General features: G+C 42.9%; 1 long non-coding RNA gene across 1 annotated transcript in view; it reads left to right on the forward strand.

The window, feature by feature from the left end:
* The window catches only part of LOC121659364, a 54,857-nt gene that overhangs the window by 1,136 nt on the left and 42,739 nt on the right, over nucleotides 1-10,982 (forward strand). The gene's annotated exons all lie outside the window — the stretch shown is intronic.

Raw genomic sequence — 10,982 nt, forward strand, 5'->3', positions numbered from 1 at the left:
GGGGAGCAGCCGCGGCCCCGCGCCGGCGCCGCTTCCTGTTCCTGCCGCCAGCCGGGAGCCGCCGGCGCGGGAGCGGCGCGGGAGCGGCGGCAGCCCGGCCCTGGGGCGGGAGCCACGCTGCCGGTGGGGCCGCGGGGCTCAGCTGCGGCTGGAGGGGCAGAGTCTGGCGGGGCTCCCCGGGTTCTGGGCGGCTGCCGGGCACGGCCTGACTCTGAGGGGGGCCGCGTGTTACCGCCATACGAGTGTGGGGGCGCAGGCGTTTTCCCTCTGTGTGTGTGTGTGTATATATATATATGTATGTATGTATGTATATGTGTATGCATATGCACGCACATGCCTTTTCCCTGTATATATGCATATATTTCTCCAGGGCAGGAGGTATTGTATGGGGTCTTGGGACGAGGGCAGCCCTTGTGCTCTTCAGCGGCACTTTCTCAGGGGAAAGCTGTGTGTAGGAGGGTGGCTGTGGAGTGGAGGGTAATGGAGCAGTTGATGTAACACATAGTAATAGAGAGGTAGGATTTGAGAATGAAATTAAGCGCTCCCTCTCCAAGGGAGTCTTGACCCACTCTTTCCCTGGGCTAGCTCCTGCTCCTGCTTCTGCTTTTGGCTGGAGCACCTACCCCATCAATGTTTTGGTGGTAAATGTCTCAGGCTGACACTTTAAGGCAGTCCACGGTGTGAAATCGGTGCTGGGATGAGTGAATAGAGCTGCTGTGTTCCACTGAAACAGCTGTGCTTCATTTTGATATGTTTAGCCTTGGGGCTATATATAAAAAGTTATGTTATTGTACAATACTATTAATAGTATGTAATTTTAGTAGATCTAGTAAGCTTTCCTAGATGTTCCTCTGCTAGCGTGCTAGTGAATGTCTGTACCTCAGAAGGAAGTCTCATAAATGTAGATATATCTGGTTTACAGAGCTAGCCTGACAAAGTCGCATAAACAATTAACTAGGAAAGAAAATACCAAGGATGAATATGGGCAGTGACCTAATCTCATGGTGGCTCAGCTGTTGTTAAAAAAGCCAAAGTGAAAGTACCTCTGTCAGAGCTGCTGCACTTTGTGACAGGTTGCCATTATGGGTTTGTTCCCCTCTTGCATTTTTCTGTCAGCTTTTGTAATTTGTCCAGGATTTTCAAATGTACAATAATCCAGAAATCCTAGCCAAGCAGTCACAGTACATGTTGACTCTGTTGAGTTCAAGATGAAACTCGTATGCAGAGCCGGTTGGGTTGGTGGAATTATATCGCCCAAACAATCTGTGTGTGCGTGGGGAGCAGACTCATGTCCTGAATGTGCTGAGTTTTTGTTGCTTTTTGATTTTCTGATACAGTTTGGTCTAGAAAGATCTAAAGAGTCTTCTGTTAGACAGGGGAAGTTTCCTGGTATTACAAAATCTGGCTAATATCTGCTTCATCCAGCAGTGGGGTTATCCTGAGCCCCTACTTTCTTAGGTTGTTTATATGTTTGGATGTTCATACTGACCCTGGCATCCCCTTATACCCAGAGAAGCATTTGTTTTCATTTTCTCAAAAGCCACTATTAGTGCACACCTTGGTCATGCTGTGACACAGTCCTAAAGTATTGTGTTTATACCTGGACCTCACAACTTCTTAAAGGGAAGTGTATCAGTTGTGTAAGCAGCTGCTACTGTCTCAGCTGCTGAGTGTGCAATATACTGATTATTGGAAGATGAAGAATATGGATTTCTGAGGTTTTGAGAAAACTGCAAGTCCAATGAAAACCAGACTCCTTTCAGTCTGTTTCATACTTCTTCATACTGGTTCATACTGGCTTCATACTGCTGGATGAATTGCTTTAGTTCTCTAAACACTTGTAGATCAAGGCAAGTAACACATAAAGTCAACTGAAGTCAAGGAAAAGGCGTGAATGAAAAGAAAGGGAGGTGTGAAAATCTATCACTGATGGTCTTGATACCTAGTTGCAATCATGAGCATGGACTCAGGCCAAAAGCTTAAAATTTTGTTTCTTTTAAGGACACATATGCATTGGGGAAGGTGAACTACATCAGTACTTTTTAGAAAGATGGCCAAGTGGGCGGTTTTACTTTAGGGGGTGGCAGTTGGTGATCTCTGGTAAATGTAACTGAATATTTGGCTTTTTATGTTTCCCAGACCTCTTGAGGATATGTATCAAGCAAATGGCAGTTGCAGTCTTCTATTTTTCAGTGGAGAGATTTTTCTGTTACCTTTGTTATATTTTGTTGATGAGTATTAAGACAGCAGAGGAGAGCATTCCAATTATAGTTGCTTGTAAGGTTCATTTCCTTTCAGAAATTGATGTAGAAATACGTATCTCAAAAATAATGAGCTCTTTCTTTGTGAAGGCAGAGTCATCATCATTATCAAAATGTCACTGCTGTGAAGATCAGGAGGGGTTTTAAGGATGTGATAATTTTGATATTACTTTTTTTTTTTTCTTCTTTCCTGACTGACACAGTCTTAATTAGCTATGATTAGCTATGTTATGGACTGGGTATTGGTTGTACAGCCCCAAAATGCTTATTCAACAAATACGGGAGAAAAAGGAAAATAAAAGCTGCACCTGCTGTGTTTGTCTTGAAGGAAAGCTGCTCTTGGGTTTAGAAGAAAAACCTAGAACCTGGGAAGCCCACATTCAGGGTCTCAGTCGCCTCGCTCTATCATTGGAAAGCAGTTACACTGCTAAGAAGGTGATCACTTAAAAGACTGTTGGAAACATCTGGGTACCATGGCCAGAGTGTGCAAAACCACTCAAACCTGAGACAGCTGCTGCGGAGCTCTTTGTCACACCTGTCCTAGGGCGCAGAGCTCTGTTTTTTCAAAGAGACAGCAGTAAGTCTGATGCAAAATACAGACAAAGTCTACCTGGACAGCTTAACAGACCTGAGACTTAGCCCTAATAAGACGCGCTGGCCGTGGAGGGGGTGGAAAGAGCGGTGCGTCCGTCCCGATCGCATCCCGCCGGAGCCGCTCCTGGGCGTGCTGTGCGAACGTGCTCAGACACACTCTGACACACCGTAGTAGGTGGATACTCACAAACACACACACACACAGAGCCTGACAGCTTCTGCAGCGTCGCCGAGGACAGAGAGGCGGGAGAGGTCCTTTGTATGGAGTTCCGAGGGGTTTCTTCAGGTCCCCGCCCTAAGGGATCCAAGAACAAAGAACACTGAGCGGTCCGGGGTTTTATCTGGATCGGCACCGAGGGCCTATCCTTTGGGGGCCAGGGGGTGGAGAGGGCATGGGGTAACAGGACAGTGACCAGTGGAAAAGGCGAGGGGTGGAACAAGGGACCTGGGAACCAGTGGGGTATCAAGGAAAGGAGAGCTATCTAGAACATGGACTTAAAAGGGGTAAAGAGGGGGTGATCTTAGACCTCTGAGCCTGCCCACCAGCGGACCTCCACTGTTTTGGGGCTCTGTGGCTTCTTGGTCATTCCTGCAGTGGATTCAACCACTGCAACACTAATGTCTGCATATCGTAATGAAAATTTATCTAACATATACAGAATTTTACAGCTTAGAATTTGGACACATTTTCATGAATACAGACAAAGGCACAGATATATTATCCTGGCTACTCTTTGTCCAGCTCCTTTAAAATTACTCTGCAGTTGTAGGAGTTTTTTAAGAGGAGTGAACCAGCATTATTTCCCACTAACTTAATTTAGAAAAAAGCTAAGTGATTTCTTCTTTTCAACAACCTTGTGCTGTTTTTTCAGTATATGCAATTTTTTTTTAAGTTGGTTAAAATGTCTCACTTTAAGCAATTGAAGATTTATTCTAGAAAACAGTGGTGGAACATGTTGGATGGTACCTACAACTGGAATGCCTACAACAAAAAAGGTTCCCTTCTAGATTAAGCACAGGAATATGTTTCTGCCAAGTCTGACTCTATTTTGTCCTTGTTAAATATTGTCCTGTAAATATGAAGTTATGTCATTTCAGTTTGTGGGAACCCACTGTGATTAAAGATCTTGATTCCACCTTTAGAACTGATTGTGAGTCATCAGCCTGTGTATTGGAAAGTGTCTGGATGTGTGCTATTCATAGGCAACCTGCAGGAATTAAAAGGAGTGGAATTAGCCTGGATAACTGTGTGACAGGAATTTGTGGATGAACTATCTTGTGCGTTGCCTTCCAAGTGTGAGGCTAGAGCAGGTTTGTGGTGACAGTAGTATAGAGAACACTGTGGAACACACGTGCCCTACAAATTCATGTCCCAGCTGGGAAAGACATGGGAGGAGCCTGCTGCTTGTTTCAGTGCAGGTACAGTGGACAAAAGGACAAATCACTGTGATGATACTGAAAGATTTCTGTTTCTCAGCATGGCCAAGTTGTTGCTTAATGCACTCTTCTCATGCAACTCCTTTGGCTTGTACATTAATATTTCCCAAGAGCAGGTTGCAATATTGTGTGTGTTAGATTCCACTTTGAATCTCAATGATTTCTTCAATTCTGTCTTGCATTAGTGGTTTTCAAAGTCTTGGAAAACAGTGCAAGGGTGTCTTCTGCCAAATACACTGAGATAGCAGCCTCAGCATGCTTCATGTACTTTTATTGCTTCTTTCGCTTTCTGGGAAGACTTCCACGCAGTATGTAAAGTCTTCTAAATAGCTACTAATTCCTTCAGTGGTGGTGTACTTTATTATTTGTGATCAAATGCATGTATTAAAAAAAAACCCTAAAAAACTTTTGCAAAATAAATGCATGTGCTGCTTTGCTAAATACCAAACTCAGTTGTATGCAAGGAATTGTATTCACTTTGGTAAAAGGAAAAGTTCTATTGTATGAGTATTACAGAAACTCAAATGATCACAATTTTTTCTGAACCTTATTTTACTTCCTAATCTGAGGCATGTTAGATCTCCCAGACTTTTCCAGCAGTCTAAACCACCAAGAGAGCCAGGAAAGACAAGTAATGCAGCCACTGTGCAGTATGGGCAAAGTAAAGGTGGGAGACTATCTAGATTCAGTCCTGAAACCAAACAAACACATTTTCTGTTTCAGCTATCAGCAGCTGGGCTTGGCTAAAGTGGCCAGGGGGAAGAAGATAGTAACAAATTTACCATGTGGAAGAGTGAGATAGATGGCTGTAGACTGGCTGATCTTGAACTGAGAGGTCTGAAAAATATGGTACATGAAATTGCTGATAGAAGATGTGTTAGAGAAAGGCATAAATGTAGGTAGCTATGAAGTAGCAAAGGTATTTTTGAAAGGTGCAAAACCAGATCCAGACATCTAAGTGTCTTTTGGTCTGCTCTCAGTAGGCTTTAAAATAAAACGCGACAGAGAGAATAATAAAGAGCGTGGAGGTAAATGGAATGAAATGTCACATCTTTTTAATCAAAGGTAGATTATCTCAGATTAACAAAAGATCATTTTTGATAAATTCAGTGATATTTTTAGGCAAGGGGAATGGGTAGAACTATTCTATCTTGAATGTATTTGATATATTGTCTTGTGGGAAATCGTTAATTAAGCAGGACATGATAAGAATCATTAAAAGAACTGAAAGTGGGTAAGGAGAGTAGGGGAGTAGTTAGGAGACAGTAGAGACTATCAAAAGGGAAGTATTGGAATGAAGTTTCTAATAGATTTTTTTTTTTCAAGATTGAATTTTGAGAGGAAGCTTCTTAGTAATTTCATTAATGGTGTTGATAAGAGAATTAAGAATGTGACAGTGATTCTGAAGACACAAGTTTAGACAGCATAGTTAATGGAGAGAAAGATAAGAATATCAAATGGGAAAAATTAGACAACTCCAAGGATAAGAGAAATAAAGTGGCTAGTATTTAAAATATTAGAGTGCAAGTTCATGAATTAATTTGAGAACTCATAACATCTTGTTATCCTGTAAAAGACTTATGAGGAAGTGTGGTGGCTGGTGAGCCAGTACAAGGGACAAAAAGAATCCACTTTTTGGACAGTCCCTAGTACCAAAAGATCCTCCCCGGGTTAGGGTGAACAGAAGACACTTCCCCCAGGATGCTTTGCTTTGGTACGTTAATGTACCCCAGTTCTGCTTCCCTACTTGGCCGTTGACCTCCCCGCCCTTTGTTACCTTATATGTCCCTGCCCTAGAAGGTTCTCCACTCCCTGTTCCCCCATTGGCCCTTGCCCCATTGCCACTCCCTCAGAGCTCCCTATTGGCTCCCATCCCCTAGTCCCGCCTCTGTACCGGCCCCGTGCCCTCAGATCATTGCTGCTCCCGTACTTAAACCTGGACCCTCCATTGTTCTTTGTCTTTGTCCCTGGATGCCTTCACAGTGTGGCTGCAATAAATCTTGTCCGTGGAACCCCATACGAAGACCCTTCCTGGCTCTTTGTTGTCAACCCACTTACTGGAGCTATCCATGCGTGTGTGAGTGTGTGATGGTACTGCCGAGCAGCTTCGCCTTGGAGATGCTTTTAGGAAGGTCGCGGCACTTCATGCTCCGGCACCAACAAGCTGCAAAGCGCCTGGCTAGCGACAAGGAAGAGGTGAAGAAGATTACAACTTGCATGTTGTAACTGGTTTTAGGAGAACTGTGAGTCTTGTAGGTAATGCATCTAGAAAATGTGCAAGCTTATATATGCCGCATGATACATCCATTAAAGCTATAAAAGTTTATGCAGACCTCATCTGAAAGGCTCCACTCCGTTGGTACCTGCTTTCCAAGAAAAATGAATTGCCTAACTAGTTGCAGAGAAGAGCTACAAATATGGTCAAGATAAGAGAGGGTTTACCACAGAAGGAAATATAAAACAACTTGGCATGTTTAGTCTTGTGAAACAGAGAGGATATATGTTGCCCCTGTTTAAAGAGATTGGAAAGATAAAGATATTGTGGAGGTAAACAGTATTGATGGAAAATGATATTCATGTAAAAGGAAACTTCTTTTTGCACAAGAACCCTGTTAATGCATGCAGATTGGAGAGCTGTAAATATTCCTTGCAAATGGGGAAAGTCACTTCACTGGATGGTCCTGATAAGTGAAATCATTTATTTGTCATAACTATCTGTGAAAGCAGAGTATTGCATTCATTGCCTAAGGTGGTATCTTCTAATCATATGTTGACCAAAAATGTGCTATTAAAAGTGTAAATAATGTAACAAATTCTTTTAATGGTATTTCTTTACCTGAGTATAGATTGAAATGAACTGTATGTTTAAGATTAAGTAAAAATTGCATTGGATTCTGTGAGTTAAGGCTGTGTTCTAAAGAAGGAAGTGAAATTGGGAGGTAGGAGAAATTTTTGGTATTTTATTTCTTGGAGAAGTAATATCATTATCTTTCATATTTTAAAGCTTCTAACTCTTGAATCAGAGCAAGTGAAGGGAATTGTTGCAGGTATGGTTTTTAAACAATATTGGGTAAAGGAAGTTGACAGCCTTGTATGTTTTATGCAAGACACACAAGTGGGTGGAGTATCACAAAGCACAGGAACAGCAGACTGGAAATAAGAGGGGAAACTGTTCATGACCTTCATCACATAATGAGGATAAAGACTAATGTAGTCTGAGAACATGTACACTAAGGCTCCTGTGTATGAGGAACTTACCTTCAATGTTTTTCTTCTAGAAGATCTATTCTGCTATTTAAATGAGAAACAGGAATTGATGCTCTGTGTGCTTACCTTCTGCTTTCATACGAGCTAGAACTGACAGAAACAAGGAACATACAGAGCTCTCAGTCAAATGGAGAACTTGCCTATGAGGAAAGTCTGAAGCAGTTAGTTCTTTTCTCCCTGAGAAGGCTCAAGAGAAAATCTCTAGTACTAGTATTCTAATACTTAAAAGTTTCTCCAGAGAGGATGGAGTCTCTCTCTTCATAGAGAAGAAAAGGTGCAGTGAGAACTAGTTGTGCCAGGAGAGGTTTCATCTTGATAAAAGAGAGAATTTTTTTACAGTGAATAATCATTGACTAGAACAACATATCCAGGTTTATGGTGAAGTTCCCTTCACTGGAGGTTTTCAAGACACTACTGGACAAGGTGCTAGATAATCTCATCTAGCCTCCCTTTCCCACAAAAGGTTGGACCAGATGATCTGTAAAGGTGCCTTCCAACCTCGGCTGTACTATGTTCCTAGGAAATATGCTAGGAGGCTGGAAATATCTCACAGAAGGCACCCTGATTCTTGTGTGGTTTGCAATAACCAGTGGCATGAGTGTGAAATGTGGACCTGCAGCTCCAGCCTGGTTGGGTGCACAGGCATGTCCTCTGTGTGGCTCTGCCTTCTGGTTGCTTGTGGATGTGTTTGGAAAACAGCCTCCGAATACACATAGAGAACCCAAAGATGCCACCAGATAATCATATTTCTATTTGATATGTGAATGATATGTGTGCTGAAAGTCAGTGCTCTGTAATGTAAAATAAAAATCACAAAGATCTGGTTCTTTTAAAGAGGTACTTGTTAACGTGCTTTGCTATGCACCATTAGGATGGTATTTCTTTCTAGAAGGTATCTTAAAAAAATGATCAGTCAAAATCATCTGTAATCAAGACAACACATTTTTATCAGTGGAAGAATAAAGCAAATAAAATTATAGGAGAAGGAAATAAACTGTTTATATCATTGTATCACTTGTTTGGTAATGAAATATGGACATTGTCTTCTGTTTTATGCATGATGGCTCCCAATTAAATGAGATCATATAGAGGCAAAAGTCACAGTAAATCAGGAACTGATGAATCACCAAAATTTTTCATGTTTCCTCTAGCAGCTTCCAGTCCTGTTTCATAAAGGCAGCTTTCTTCAGGCCATAAATGTAGCTGTTGCTTCAACAGATCAATGTAATAGATGTGATGGGCCAGTTAACTTGTTGAGGCCTAACTTTTGGCATCATCTCAGCATTTCATTGTGTAATTCATTTACCTTGATGAGACCTGGAGGTGTGTGCCCTCTTGGGAATCTCAATCTGCATCCATTGGTCCCTACTCACGAAGAGGAAGGAAAATGAACTTCTGTAAAAAAAATTTTTTTTTTTTGTGGTGGAAAACTCAAAATATAGTTTCAAAGCTAGCCTGAAATGGTAACTTCAAGACTTGCATATTTTTTATCTGAGAATATCTGTGAGTCTCTCAGACTGTGGGGCATACATGGCTAATGGCATGGCAGGCCCTCCAAGGTCAGTGCGCCTGGTGGTGGCATCTTCTAGAAGGATATCCACGTCTGGGATGTGTGCCAGATCCACCCTGAGGGAGTCTGGGAATGTGGAGATTGAACGTGGTAAATTTGTGTGATGCCGTGACTTAGGGTGTTGGTTTGTGGAGGTGGAGAACATGCTGAGAGGGGGGCATAATTTTTTTCTGTTTTTCTGGCAAATGACATGCATGTTTGGAGTAGAGGGGTGCTGCCCTCATTGGGAAGAGAGCATGTGATACTAAAAGAGCAGCTGGGTGCAGAGGCACTCTTCGTGCATATGAACAGTCCCTGGAGATCAGACCTCAGTTGCTGGTACTGCCACCACTAATGGCATCTGAGCTGCCTGGTATTCTGGAATAATGCATGCATCATAGGTCAGATCACATTATACAAATAATATGTACAATGTGCAACCCAAACAACAACCAACAATGTTGATATTGTAAGCATGCAAAAATAGGGAAAGTCTCTAATCTGTTACACATTAACTTTTCAGTTTAATCTCATCAAAATGTGATCCCCTGAAAGTTAGATGGTTTCAAAGTGCCTTCTTTGATCAGTAAGGAGAGACAGCCATCTTCAGAGGGCATTTCTTCCCAATATGTTAGGACATGATGCATTAATTACTCTTTGGAGATGTCTTTTTCTCTACTGCAAGCCTGCCACGGCGTGCGGAGGGGGTGAGGTGCCGCAACCTTCCCAAAGTGCCCCCAACTAGAGGGAGCCACTTTGGCTCTGAGGCTAAATGGAGGCACAGGCACACACAGTCTAGGTGGTACAGCCACTCACACACACATCCAAAAGGTGGCAATCAGTGGAGAAGACACGAGAAGGGTCTTTTGTATGAGATTCCAGCGACAAGGACTTTTTCCATGCGTGGAGGGTCCAGGGACAAAAGACAAAATGGAGGGTAAGGGCGCAGGCTTATATACGGGGCCAGTAGGGGTGGGCAAAACATCAGAGCCAATGGTCTGAGGGCAGGGAGGCAGAGTGAGGGCAGAACAAAGGTGTAACAACCAGTGGGGAAGTAGGAGGGGTGGGCAGGAGAACAGAAGCCAATGGGAGAACCAGGAGAGGAGAACTTTCTAGATGGGGGCCAAACAAGGTATAAAGGGGTGGGGGCCAACGGGCCAATCCAGGATACAAAACCAGCATACATCAACATAATAAAACAATGTATTTTGGGAAAGCTCCTTGTGCTCACCACAGCCTTGGGGGCGGTTCAGGACTTAGGGGCTGTCCCACCAGCAGACCTGTTTTGTCCCTGGGCCAACTGGTCCACTGGTCCTGACCAGTGTGGTCTCACGCACCACAACACAAGCCCATGTGACAAACTTCAGTTAGACTCCCAGAGTTTGATTCAGTTTGCCACTAATAGCCATTTAGTGACTTTGGAGACCCCCAGGGATTCTGTGACCTCTGCATGGGGCTGTTAAATTTGCTGCAGGTCATGAGCTGAAGGTCTGGGAAGCATATTCCAGGGTATTTGAGATGTTACATAGGTGTGTATGGGCAACTGGACTGCTCACCCAATTTCTTACTTAAAGTAACATGAGGGGAGTCCCACTATTGGGATCTGACCCCAGCCCAGCTAAAGCCAGTATCAGTCTTAGTAGAATAGCTGTAGGTGGATGAGTCCTCAAACTCTCGATGTCACAGCCTAACTTTGTGTGAAGAGTAAACCTGAATAAAATTTTGTTTAATTTCTTTTGAGTTTGTTCCTGCACTGTTCCCATTAACGGCAGGTTCTCCACAGCAAGAAGACAAGCAAGTTTAAATTTTGTTTTTATATTGGAAGAAAATATAAAATAGCCCAACAAAATCCCCATAAGAATACTCTCCTCCCC

This window comes from Corvus kubaryi, unplaced genomic scaffold (assembly GCF_017639235.1).
Source record: "Corvus kubaryi isolate FWS band 111438036 unplaced genomic scaffold, C.kubaryi_AGA036_p1.0 split3-73, whole genome shotgun sequence".
NCBI classification, from domain to species: Eukaryota; Metazoa; Chordata; class Aves; order Passeriformes; family Corvidae; genus Corvus; species Corvus kubaryi.